Here is a 12675-nt window from a genome sequence, read left to right as displayed (position 1 = left end):
ATGTTTTACTTCAATTGTCTAAGCATTATTCAAACAGAAACAACCCCCCAAACTTTCATTGTTTCCCCACACACTGTGTCAAGTCCTAGATGTTTCAGACTTGGAACCTGATCCTGGAAAAACTGAAACACATGATTCCTGCTGTAATTGTGGTCACTGGAGGGGCAATGCTGAGATTGCTCAATCAGGGCAAACTGCAAAGAATGGGGCAGATGATCCCCAGAACTGGTGGTTTATTCTTATAATTAGAGTCACCAAGCCAGACACAAAACATCTTCTATAATACCTTACTGGTTACCAAAGAAGCCCCAAAATATAGTTTCCCTTAAGCAATCCAGCCTTGGGCTCCCACCCAGACAGCCAAGTCAAATATGGTGAGGATTACTTAAAATCTTATTCACCATATATAAAGTTCTACCAATCCCAAGAGCTCAGACACATTACCCACCAGGTCAATGAATATTTCAGATTTTACCCAAATACATGCTTACAGCCAATTCTTACTAACTAATCTAAGCTTTATTTTAAAAGAAAAGAAAAAATTATCATGGTTAAAAGATCATATCATATAGACATGAATAAAGTTCTTAGGTCAGTTTCTAGCAGAGAGGGTGAACTACTAAGTTGTAAAAAGTGCTTTCAAGATCAGAGCCCTGATTTCTTTTTATGTTGGTCTTGTCTGTCTTTGAATCCTCCACAGTCAGGACATTTGTTGTCATTTCTTGAATGATGGAAATCCAAATACTGCTGCAAAATGCAGATTTATAACTATGAGAAGTGGTGGTGCTAGAGAACACAAAAAATAGTACAGAATCCTGAGCTATGGAGTGTTGTAAGAGTCACGTACTAGGCTCCAAGACCCAAGATTTGAGATCTGTTATAATATCAACCTTTGGAGACATTTGAGCAGTTTGTGGCACATAAATGAGTTAATTAGTAGTATCAGTGTTCCATCAAAGAGATGGCTATAAAACAAATATATAGGATATTATTCAGCAAAAAGAAAAAAGCCTGGAATCATTATTTTTATGGATTGTGTGAAGGAAGCAGGTTCACCTACATGGCTATATGTCCTAATGGAAAACATTACGTGGGATTGGGGAAACACCGGTAATGCCTCTGGGGATTTCTTACCTGGATGACTTCGCTAAAGAAGAAAACTCTGCTTTCTATATGCTAATGGAATGCACTGAAAGAGCTGGATTGTTCAGGGGTAGCAGTCATTTGGTCAGAGGTGCTGTGGTTTAGCCTACAAGTCAATTAGAGTTTTAGAAGTTCAAGTTCAATGAAGTCAGATTCTCTAAAGTAAATGACAGTTCTGGTCAGATAAAATCTGTAGGGCAGGATTCTATTAGAGCAATAAGCAGCTCTTGTCTCATATTACTGTTGTAGTAATTTCTCTCTTTCATCTTTTCTTCATCACTGACTTATTGACTCACTTCTTTTGTATGATTCTTCCTGGAGCCATCCAAAGTCATTTGAATAATTAATTGTTATTTAGTTTTCACTGGATCAACTCATTAAGTTGCAGCATTTACATTAGAGCTGCCTGAAAAATTGTATTTTCATCCCACAGGAAATTCCAAATTTTGACCTTTGTTTTTGTCCCAAATCAGGGCAAAAAGCGAAATTTATTTAAACGTTTTGCTAAATGAAAAGTTCTGAAAAATGTTGATTCAGAAATATTGAAACATTTAATTTTGGGTCCAGTCATGTCAAGTTCAAATTAATCTCTATTTCTGCCTGAGCCACCATGGTGCCTCATGGGAATTGTAATTCAGGGTCCTTCATGCCTTCGTTTTCCCCTCTGGGCCCTATCTGTAGCTGGCTGGACTACATTGGTTATGATGCACCATGGTCTCTCCCTATGATTGAGCTACCATGGTGTCTCAAGGGACTCATAATGCACCACACCTCAGACATAGGGAAAGACTGTGGTGCATGATGGGATATGTAGCCCAACTGGGAAGCAGAGCCCATAAGCAAGTATGAAAACTTGAGGGACACAGAGCTACAACTCCCATGAGGCACTCCAGTGAGCTCAGATCAACACAGAGACTGAGGTCAGCTTGATCTGAAATGAAATGTTCTGTTTGGAGTTCACCCAAATCAATTTCAACAAAACCCCATTTTCCAATGGGAAAATGTTTTGTTCAACATTTTTTGACAGGCCAAATTGGTATTAAGTTGACTGCATATTTACAAGTACTATACTTCTGTAACAGAATTTTGCTCATTTGCCTGACAATCCCTATTCAGTTACATAATTTCCTTTTAGGCGCCACACGATTTTTTTCGCCTAAAATCTTGTCTCTTCTGTGCCTTTGTATTGGCTGTGCTCTCCAATGCTGCCTCCTAAGCAGATCTGGATATATGTGACTTCTATCTTCATCAACCACTTAAAAGTAAGCCAAACAAAACCGGCTCTAAAACTGGAGGTTACCTCCCTTCACCCCAGTGTGGTCCCATTTATTGACATCCTGTATTTGAAGCTAATTTTCTGTTTCAGTAGTTTCCCCATATTTAGTAAAGGAAAGGATGCTGGAGGTGGGAGAAGGAAAACCCTTCCAATTTTAGTATTCAGAGAAAATAAAATTCAATACACGATGTCATGGTCAGACTCTTCCTTTTCTTCCTGAAAAACAGACACCAGTGTATTAAGAACAAATGGAAAAGCTTGGCTATAATTGTGAGATCGCTGTGTATTGTGCAGGTCAGAAATCTAAGCTTCCACATCTTTAAGGAATATGAGATGCACTATATATTGTAATTAGCTTCATTTACAGCTATTTGGATTGTTAAGGAATGTTGATCAGCCATAGCAAAACATGTATCTGTGCCTGTCTATAGAGACAGATCACAGAATGTTAGGAATCATTAGGAAACAGACAGAAAATATCATAATGCCCCTATATAAATGTGTGGTATGCCCATTCCTTGCATATTGCATGTCTTTCTGGTTGCTCTAGCTCAATAAAAGATATATTAGAATAGGAAAAGCACAAAGAAGGGCATCAAAACAGCTTCCATATCAGTAGACATTAAAAGGATTGGGACTGCTCATCTTAGAAAAGATATGACTAAGGGCAGATGTTAGAAAATCATGACTGGTGTGGAGAAAGTGAATAAGGAAGTGTTATTTACCTCTTCACATAACCCAAGAACCACGGGTCAATTAACTAAATTAATAGGTGGCAGATTTAAAACATACAAAAGGAAGTATTTCTTTTCACACACAGAGTCAAGCTGTGGAATTCATTGCTGGGGATGTTGTGATGGCCACAAGTATTACTGGGTTTATAAAAGAACTAGATAAGTTCATGGAGGATAGGTCCATCAAAGACTATTAGCCTGGAGGGTCAGTGATGCAAACTCATGCTCTGGGTGTCCCTAAACCTCTGGTTGCCACAAGCTGGGACTGGATGACGGTGGATGGATCTTTGGGCTGACCCAGTACAACCATTCTTATGTTCTTTTATACTCCTATTTTTAAAGCTACTTTTTGTGGATATAGGAATTCTGTGGCAAGGTGGGGTACTTGAATTTTTTTCTTTGTATATCAAAATCCACAGTCACTCATCAGGTCACCTTACCTTCGTATCCAGCTCTCCAACTTTGAATTTCTAATGTACTCTCTTCTACACTATGGCCCTGCATGGAGACAAGGAGTAGCCTTTGGCACTTTGAAATCTAGTGATGAAAAGCGCCATAAGAGCTAAGCATTATTATTATTATTAGTCTGCCCTACTAAAATCTGATTATGCTCTGCCACTCCTCAATCTGTTGGGTGTTGATTATGAAGGTGATATTGTCAGGCAGGTTTGCAGTTTTATTTATTTAGGGAAGGCCCTTGCAATGAACGAAGCTTGCATAATGCTTTGAATGTGGCAATACTAGAGCTCAGCCTATTACATAGCAGCATTCTCGTCTGATGTCTGGGAACTCTGAAGCGGTTTCCTCTAACATTATATCTGTTAACCAGGGAAATCAACCTGCTACAAAATAAAATGTGAATGGGTAGAATCCAAGGACCAAATCCTCGTTTTAGTTTATGCTCAGTACTTAGTCAAGCAACCACTCATGTCAATACAAGTTTGCCATTGGCATAGTTAATCCACCTCCCCAAGAGGCGGTAGCTATGTCGCTGGGAGAAGCTCGCCTGCTGACAAAGCGCTGTCTACACCAGGCGTTTGGTTGGTATAACTACTTTGCTATGGGGGATGGATTTTTTACATCCCTGAGTGATGTAGTTATATTGATGCAAGTCTGTAGTGTTGACCAGACCTTAGTATTTGCTCTGTTCCTGCTCCCTTTCTGCTACCTCAGCAATGCAAAGGGAGAAGAACTGGGCTGAAAATCTGCACCAGGTTCTGTATTTGATTGTTACTTGCTCTGTTAAACATGTCTGTAACACTGCTAAATTCCAGACGTGACTGTCCAGCACCAGTAGCCATGCTGGGCAAACTAGACGATGCACTGCACAGTCTAAGGTGGGAGGAGTCTTCTCTCCAGTGTGCTGATTGGCTGTAGCTACATTTGATGACTCTAAGTGCAACCAGGGACTCCAATTTCCTTCCCTCTTACAGTGAAGTCAAGACTCAGCAGCCCATAGATTATTTGCAAAGAAACTACGAATTTGTTTAGACTGGGCGGGGGAGGGACTAGTGTGGACATTGGTTTGTGGAAATTGTGTTGTTAATGCTGATTAGCTTCTCTAGTTAAAACAGGAATTATTTTGGGGGAGTTCTATGGTCTGTGCTATTCTGGAGGTCAAACTAGATGGTCACAGCAGTCCCTTCTAGCCTTAGAATCTATGGACTAGCCCACTTCAATTATCAATGACGACACGGCAACTGTGCTTTTAACTTGGGTTAGCAGCTCAAATTAGAGCCTATAGGGGAGCCTGGGGTTAATGTCAGGCTGCTAACCCAAGTTAAAAGCTGAGTTGCTGTGTCTTCATGATTATTTTAACCCGGATTAGATAGCCCAAGTAAAGAACACACCTTTTTCGCAGTGTAGACATAACCAAAGAGGCTTGAAATTGCCTATTTTCGTCCTACATGCCGGCCTATCTTATCCTGTGTAGATTCTTATGCTGCCTTCATCTGAGCACCATATACTAGCAATCTGTCAGATGATGTTGGTTGTCTCCTTCTCTCCCTACAGGGAGAAATGTGTGCAATGGAATGTTTTGCTTTGGGGGGGATTTGTTTTGGTTTTTGGTTTGAGTTCCCCCCTCTCCTCCCCCTTCCCCCCAACAAACCTGGCTTTTTGTTGCTATTTATTTATGTTAGAGAAAGCAAGGTCAAAGAAATGTGCCTTGCACTTGGGAGTTTAAGATATGCATCATATGTAGTCCCTTGGAGAGACACTCCATTAGAGATGAGAAATCGGCAGGGCTGCATGTTTTAAATTTCTCCTTGATGTCTTCATTATATTTTCAGGCTGTCTGCATACACTACAAACAATCAGCCCAATGTTTGTTTACCTGTTGGGATTTCTATGTTCCAGGCTATGTGTGGACATTGGTTTGTGGATCCAGGTAAGAGAAAGAGAGGACAGATTAAAAGAAACTTCATAGAAAGGGAACCTCACCTCAGTGCTGGATGTTATTACATGACTCACTGATTTGATGGTCTAAAGCAGAATTCAGACATTTGATGTTGCACACATATGCCAACCTGTGTCATGCCCTGGTGTGACATACACTCATGTATAAACTGTGTATAAAATAGCATGATGTAATTCAATGGGTTCTGTTTAGGTTATTAATTAATGAAACATCAGAAGATAAGCTCAACCTAGTTTATTAAATCAGGTTTCCCTGACTAAAGAAATGATAGCATGTTATAGAAAGTTAATACATACCAATCTGGACCCCAGGCCTGTCTACTCACACTGGACTGAGTTGGTTTACAATCTATAGGTCTTTTATAGACTCCCTTGTTTATTTCATATTACAACTTGTGGTTTAGCATCATCAGTCAAAATGTCATATTCAGTTATGCCACCATTTCTATCATAACCACCTACTTCCAACAGCACCTCTCTATTACACTTGTTGCCGGCACAGAGGGCCGAGGACAGCAACAGTGGGGGTTCGTTGCCCGGTGTGCGCCGCACTAATTAACACACCAGGGTGGAGAAGCAAAACCAGGTTTATTTGAGCCCAAATAAGGTGCAAGGGAGACATAGCAATCTCAAATCCTGCACACCGATACCAACAGCTCTCTCTCTTTATACATGATTTCAGCTAAGCATTTCCATTCCCCCCACACTCCTCCCCCTTACCCCCCTTCTTGCCCCTCCCGTCTATTCCCATGTACCAAATATACTTTGCAATAGCAATTACACTAAACAGGTTAAATCGTACTTGGCAAAAACCACTTTAGCTCGTTAGTACCTCTTCTGTGAACAGTTATCTGTACTTTCCCACCGTGGGGGCTACGTTCTCATGCATATAACTTTAATTACAGCATCTGCTTTCCGCCTATCTTATTTAGTATTGGCTACATCTAGTGTCAAGCAGCCTTGCAGCTGCCAGTAGTCAGCACATAACACAAGAGGTTACAAATGTTTAGTAAGGCTAACAAAAGCACTTTACATAAAGGTACTTTGGGTCACATAGGCCCAAAGCCATCCTCCCGAGTTACCTAGATTTATGCCTAGTGACACCAACACACTCTAACTTTATGAAGAATCAAAGCAGCTTGGCCTACTGACAATAAAGCATAGCCCAATCACATGTTAATGCCACCTTTATGATCAGCTTCCTATGCACCTGCAAGATCAGTTATGTTCCCTGTATATTCTTTTTTGGAGTTTCAGTTATAATTGGAGCCAAGCAGAAAAAAATGTTTTTCACAAGGCACAGCCAATCATAATGATCAAAGCAATCCTTAGCAGCAGTGACAAATGTCATGCTCTTAAGCCATATTTCCACTTGACAAATAGTAGCTTTCTATCTGCTAGTAACTTAATCTCATCTCTCTCAGCATTACTTTGTTGCAAAGCTTTATGGGAGTCTTGCTAACTGTAAGCATAGTTATTAGAGATAATTAGGTTTTGAGGGCCAAGTATTAATAATTTACTTAAATTTTAGCCACATTGCACCACTTAAAATGAAATATGATAAATATGCTCTGGATCATCTAGGAGTTGGTTTTTGCACATGTTTGTTTCAGTTTGATAGATACATGGAAGTTAGAGATGGAAAGGCCTATTAAATCATCCACTCCATTTCTCTGCAAATGTGGGGAAACTGAAGCACAGAGAAGTTTAAAAACCCGATGCAGCTCCTACTGAAGTCAGTAAAAAATTCCCATTGATTTCAGTGTGAGTTAGCTCAGGCTCAGTACAACAGTCACAGACACACAGCAGTTAAATAGCAGATTATATTCTGATTCCCAGTTCTGTGCTTCCATCCTAAAGATACGCAACAACAAACTATAAACACAAGCAAAATGGTCTTTCACACAGCTTCAGTAGCTGCTTTGCTTCCCTGTTTATCAGAGACGATGTCTGGACCTTCATAAAGCGCACAGAGACATCTAGGGGCTGAATAATATACTGCAAGTAAATGTCTTATCACCACTTATGCCTAGGGTGACCAGATGTCCTGTTTTTAAAGGGACAGTCCCGTATTTAAGTCCTTCTGCAACTGTCCTTTTTCTTAAAAATGGGCAAATTGTCCCATATTTTCTGTCTCCCCCATCAGCAATGGCTGCTACTGTCCGGATCCCTGTTCACCAGCCACTTGTCCATCAGCAGTGAGTGAGGGGGGTCCAGTGGCCGACAATGGAGGTAGGTGTGCAAGGCTGATGGTGGGGCGAAGATGCAGCGTGTGGGACTGGCTGGTCCCACTGTGGGCAGGGTCTTGGCAAGCAGGGCACTGCCCCCCGTCCCGTTTCCGGCCAGTGCTAGCTGCATGCTGTGGTGGCTGGTGAGTGCAGGCAGGTGCCAGACGGTGGCCAGTTTTATGTCACCTCTGCTGCCCACCTATTGGTCCTTTACATGCTCCCCCTCTCACTGTCCTCTCCCTGCTTTGCCCCTTCATCTCTCCCCAGCCCCACTGCTCCTCATACCCCCCCGCCCCGCGAGGCACATCCTGCTCCCAGTGCTGTGCAGAGACGCAGAGAACCAGCCCCTGGCTCGAGCGCTCATCTCACCAGCAGCCTGGCTGGCAGGCTCCTTCCTTCCCCTATTGCCTCTGGCTGGGCCGGTGCCTTGGGAAGCCCAAGACCCTCGGGCACAGAGCGCTGGCCAGGAAGAGCCAAGCCCTGCTTCTACCAAACCTCCGTACAGGGCTGGCACGGGGAAGCCTCTCCGCTCCTCAGCTAAGCTCTGGAGTGGGCGGGGAGGTAGTTTCATGCCCTGAACCTGCAGACTCCACAGCAACCTCCTAGGCAAGGGCTTAGCACCATCTTCACACTCCCCCCCACCCCCCGCCTACCCAGGCCCCTTGGTCCTGCCCCCAGGGAGCGCAGGGCTGCTCCGCCCCCTAGGCACCCTCCCTTCTGAGCCACCTCTCTAGCCAGGTTCTCTGAAGCCCAGCAGTCAGGTTATCTGGGCCCTGATGCACAATGCAGCCTTAGGGTTTAACCTCTTCCTGAACAGACTGTAGCCAGGGGACAGGAGGTGGTTGGGTTATGTCAGTGGCCAGCAGCAGCCTGGAGGTGTTAGCTGCCTTTTGACACTATGTGTCCCTCCCACTAGGGAGGGACAAGCTGCTTCCAGACTTGGGGGGGGGGGCAGGGGAGCGGGGCATGGGGGGAAGGAGAAGAGATGAGTTCTGCAAAGAAATGGGCCAGGTCATCCCTTCCCCCACTCCTCTTCATCTGCGGCTGGATGCAGCTCCCATCCCTTCCCTCCTGCACAGTGCTGAAAGGCTGCTGATGGCCACGTTCTGGTGTGAACCCTGGCAGAAATCTGGGGCGGCATGTGACCCTGCATGCCCCCTCACATGTTTCCTCTGGAAGATGTGACGCCAGGTACCAGGAGAGGTGGGTCTGGCCCTAGGGGCCCAGCCAGGCATGGAGGGCGGAGAGCGACAGGTAGGAAAGGTTGGGTTGGTCAGTCACCCCTCATGAGAGGTGTGTACAGGGGTGTGTATGTGTCACCTTTCCCTGTGTGTGGGGAGGGTAGGGGTGTGTGTGTCACCCCTCCACGTGTGAACCCTAAAGCCTTAAAGCTATGAAGTAAATAAATAGAATCCAACTATGCAGTATTTCTTTTTAATGGGAGCTCAGTCAACTTGATGTTAATTTGAATGTTTGTACTGCATAGTTCTGACTGATTGCCATTGAACTTGTTTGAATATGAGTAATTTTACCAGGTGTCCCTATTCAGCATAGGGAAATATGGTCATTCTACTTATGCCCAGAATTAATTTTACAGTTGCTTATCCTTTTTTTAAATTTAATCATGGCCATACACCAAAAACATAGTATTTGCATGCCAAAGGCCTTATTTTCAACCCTACTATGCCATTTTTATGTGAGTGTAGAGAATAAGAAATGGGGGTTAGAAAATTGAGCCCCAAGCATCAAGTTCAGCTGTGAAAAATGTATGCTGATAATTTAACTCACGTGCAACAAGGATTTTTAGCCTTGTATAACTAAAAATATATCATAATTTATGACCAGAAGAGACCATTAGACTATCTACTCTTACCCCCTGCATAACAAAGGGAGTAGAATTTCACCCAGTTTTTGAGCACAACAACTTTTGTTCGAGTAAAGCACATCTTCCACAAAAGCGTCAGTCTTGAACTGAAGACATCAAGAGATGTAGAAACTTCCCTTGGTAGTTTGTGTTAAAAATGTTACTGTTAAAAATGTGTACCTTGTTTCTAATTTAAATTTGGCTGGCTTCTGCTTCCAATCAGTGTCCTGTCTCCTCTAGCCATTCAATACCCTGTAGATGAAAATAGTTGAGAAGATATTTCTTAATAGTATTAAATTAAAATAAACCACCTTTTGGCTGAGGTTACACTAGGAAATTTTCAGAATTTCAGCTCCTCTAGCACACAAGAACAGGACTTAATAGTTTTGCAAACATAACCAAAGCATTCATTACCAGTTTGTCATTGCTTTACATTTACAGTGATTGTAGAGGCTTTGTTGATTCCCTGGCTGAACATTTTTGGGGGGGAATGTATAATGTTATAGTCTGAATTCCTCACACTTCAAGGTTTTGCTCCATAGGGCCCTAATGTTGCAATCAAATCCATACAAGTCAAGGGCTCATTTGCATGGCTCTGATTGCAGAATCAGAGCCCATGTTATGATGATCACAGTTGTCTTCTTCCAATGTATCGTATGAAATTTACAGCAATTGAGTACTCAAAAGTTAGTTGTGGGTTTTCTTCATTAATTAGAAGTCTTTTTCTCTCTCTTTTGTTCTAGGCAACATAACAATAACTCCACAGGACTCTTGGTGGGTTGGTGCATGGTGGCTTGGGTTTTTAATAGCTAGAATATTTAGTTGTGTGGCTGCCATAGCCTTCTGCTTCCTGCCTAAGCATCTGAAAAAGCAGGGGGAGAAAATAATGCCAAATCTTCACCTAATATCTCTAAAATGGGAGGAGATCAAGGCAAGAGAAATTAGCAGCCAATGAAGTGGTCAGAAATGATTAAAGGCCAGCATTTCACAGGTCTCTAAACTCTGGAAGTGTCACCATGCCACAACCACAACTTTTCCACATTACAAATTGTGTTAGAAATAAGGCAGAGAGGGAAATTCTGAATACACAGGCATGAAACTAGTGCTGGATAACCTCAAAAGGTTTGGCGGCTTTGCCCTGGTAAGCATCCAGAAGGCTTACCAAGTTTTCTAAACTTTAGCAAGTTTCACCCTCACCCTCCCTATAACTATTCTCAAAGTCCCTTCCTGACACTATCCCTCCAGTTTTCAGAGTAGCAGCTGTGTTACTCTGTATCCGCAAAAAGAACAGGAGTACTTGTGGCACCTTAGAGATTAACAAATTTATTTGAGCATAAGCTTATGAGTTTACGAAAGCTTATGCTCAAATAAATTTGTTAGTCTCTAAGGTACCACAAGTACTCCTGTTCTTTATCCCTCCAGGGAAATTCCCTTGCTACCTCCCTCTGTGTTTAATTACCTCTGAAGCTGGGACTGGATGACAGGGGATGGATCACTCGATAAATTGCTCTGTTCTGTTCATTCCCTCTGAAGTATCTAGCACTGGCCATAGTCGGAAGACAAGATACTAGGGTAGATGGACCTTCGATCTGACCCATTTTGGCCATTCTTATGTACTTATTATTACTTATTAAATTATTAATACTCAGAAAAGCTGTTCAAATTAGTCATTCTGTGTTTACACTGGTACAGCTGAGAGCAAAATCCTCAGCTCTCAGCTGTATATATTAAACAAATTCTGCCCACACAATTCCATTGACTTTAGTAAGGTGGGAATGTGTGTAATTCAGGCCAATACTTAGCCTTCTGGCTTCAAAATTTATTCATCTGACTCTGTACCCTGATTTTAGTGGATTTACATATCTTTTCGTTCAGATCTCTTCACCTCACTAAAGAGATTATATAGCAACCAAAATGTATTTTATATTTTTATGCTGTACACTTCTGCAGCCCAATAGTCTTATTGGTTACTACACTTACAGACCAAAATACATGGAGCAGCAGTACGGTCAATCAGCATCTAAGTCTAATTTTATAATTGGTGAGTATTATTCTCCAATATTCTTAGTGCATGGAAAGTGCTTTGAACCAGTAATTTGTGGTAGAAAGGCCTGCAACTGCTAAGACTCACAGATTTAATAGAAGGTCTTTCTCTTTAAATGCATTTATAACTATCGACTATTTAAACAAAAAGCTCTTACAAGGAGAAGTTACTCAGCCTCCCAAGAGGCATGCCTCAGTATCCCTGGAGTACACATACCTGATATGTCTTATTACTAATATCATATGGCTCCTTAATTTTATATTTAATTTTTTCAAACAATTTACTTCATGTAAAACATTCTTCCATTAAGAAAAATAGTTTATAAAGATAAAAACAATTTACACTTGGTATAGTGCCTTACATTACAAGGCGTGTTGCAGATTGATATTTCAATGATATTTAATATAGGGATCCCTAGAGCTTTGGGGATGTTGACCTTGTAAGACCTAAATTAGGATTGCTAGGAGATTAAGGAGGAAAGTTGAACTACTGATTTAGTTTGATGATGCTCTCTTTGGGAGGCGCTCAGATACTATGGTCATAGGTGAGGTATAAAAAACTGATTAGAGAGAAAGTTCTGAATACTAAAAAGTGGCCCCTTTCATTACAGTGGGCCAAACCAAAACCTGATTCTGAACCCCGCTTAGCTTTGGGGTGTTCGAAATCCAAATCGCATTCTGACTTCTACAGGTTGGGCCCATTTCTGCATTTACCACATATTTTGTATATGTTGTATTAAAATACTGTACTGATCGTGGATGTGACTAATTGCCACAATTTTAGGAGTAACTACTTCACCACCTGCAGCTGTCGGGATTTTCACTAGAGGATTTATCATGAAAATATGCAAATTAGGCATTGTTGCAACTACAAAACTTTTATTGATGATTTTGTTTACATTTTGCATCTTCACTCTTTTATGTTTTGTACTTGGCTATGAGAATTGCAGGATTAACAGTGACCTATGA

The 12675-nt window shown here is 41.8% G+C and overlaps 1 pseudogene; it reads left to right on the top strand.

Moving 5' to 3' along the window:
* Positions 1 to 1028: 1028 nt before the first annotated feature.
* Positions 1029 to 12675, top strand: LOC120373002 (annotated as a pseudogene).

The sequence above is a fragment of the Mauremys reevesii genome, linkage group 1 (genome assembly GCF_016161935.1).
Source record: "Mauremys reevesii isolate NIE-2019 linkage group 1, ASM1616193v1, whole genome shotgun sequence".
Classification (NCBI taxonomy): Eukaryota; Metazoa; Chordata; order Testudines; family Geoemydidae; genus Mauremys; species Mauremys reevesii.
The sequence above is the reverse complement of the archived record's forward strand: the minus strand, read 5'-3'. Positions and strand labels throughout refer to the sequence as shown.